Here is a 1,131-nt window from a genome sequence, read left to right as displayed (position 1 = left end):
CACAATCAGGACTGCATACGACTGAGGCACACAGGGCCAACACCCGGCATCATGGTGTGGGGAGCGATCTCCTACACTGGCCGTACACCACTGGTGATCGTCGAGGGGACACAGAATAGTGCACGGTACATCCAAACCGTCATCGAACCCATCGTTCTACCATTCCTAGACCGGCAAGGCAACTTGCTGTTCCAACAGGACAATGCACGTCCGCATGTATCCCGTGCCACCCAACGTGCTCTAGAAGGTGTAAGTCAACTACCCTGGCCAGCAAGATCTCCGGATCTGTCCCCCATTGAGCATGTTTGGGACTGGATGAAGCGTCGTCTCACGCGGTCTGCACGTCCAGCACGAACGCTGGTCCAACTGAGGCGCCAGGTGGAAATGGCATGGCAAGCTGTTCCACAGGACTACATCCAGCATCTCTACGATCGTCTCCATGGGAGAATAGCAGCCTGCATTGCTGCGAAAGGTGGATATACACTGTACTAGTGCCGACATTGTGCATGCTCTGTTGCCTATGTCTATGTGCCTGTGGTTCTGTCAGTGTGATCATGTGATGTATCTGACCCCAGGAATGTGTCAATAAAGTTTCCCCTTCCTGGGACAATGAATTCACGGTGTTCTTATTTCAATTTCCAGGAGTGTATTTCCTTCAAAACGTCAGTAACCTGAGCTCCATAAACAGTACTAAATTAAGTGATCGTTTTTTGTGACATTATTTGACCAGTTGTTCTTTGATGGATTCGAAAAGATACGGAAAGATCAAGACGACAACATAATGGAAGATGGAGTGATAACATCAGAAAAATGGACGAGCAGCATTATTGTTTATCGCTGAGGACTGTAATTCATATAAAACTATGGTGGTGATCTCTGCCCAACAGTGGATGCCAAATGCCTGATGATGTTTTCTAGCTTGAGTTAAAAAGCGAAATGTGACTGGCCATTGGCCTTCCTTGTGATCGTTATCTTGCAAGGTCTTTTTTTTTATTTATTGCCTTTCAGGTCGTGCTCATTCAGCCATCTCAATAGTAATGTCAATTATGACGATACGGAAGTGAGGACAACACAATACGCAATCCCCGAGCGGAGAAAATCTCCGACCCGGCCAGGATTCGAACTCGGGCC

Source organism: Schistocerca cancellata, chromosome 5 (assembly GCF_023864275.1).
Source record: "Schistocerca cancellata isolate TAMUIC-IGC-003103 chromosome 5, iqSchCanc2.1, whole genome shotgun sequence".
NCBI classification, from domain to species: domain Eukaryota; kingdom Metazoa; phylum Arthropoda; class Insecta; order Orthoptera; family Acrididae; genus Schistocerca; species Schistocerca cancellata.
Note: the sequence above shows the minus strand (reverse complement) of the source record.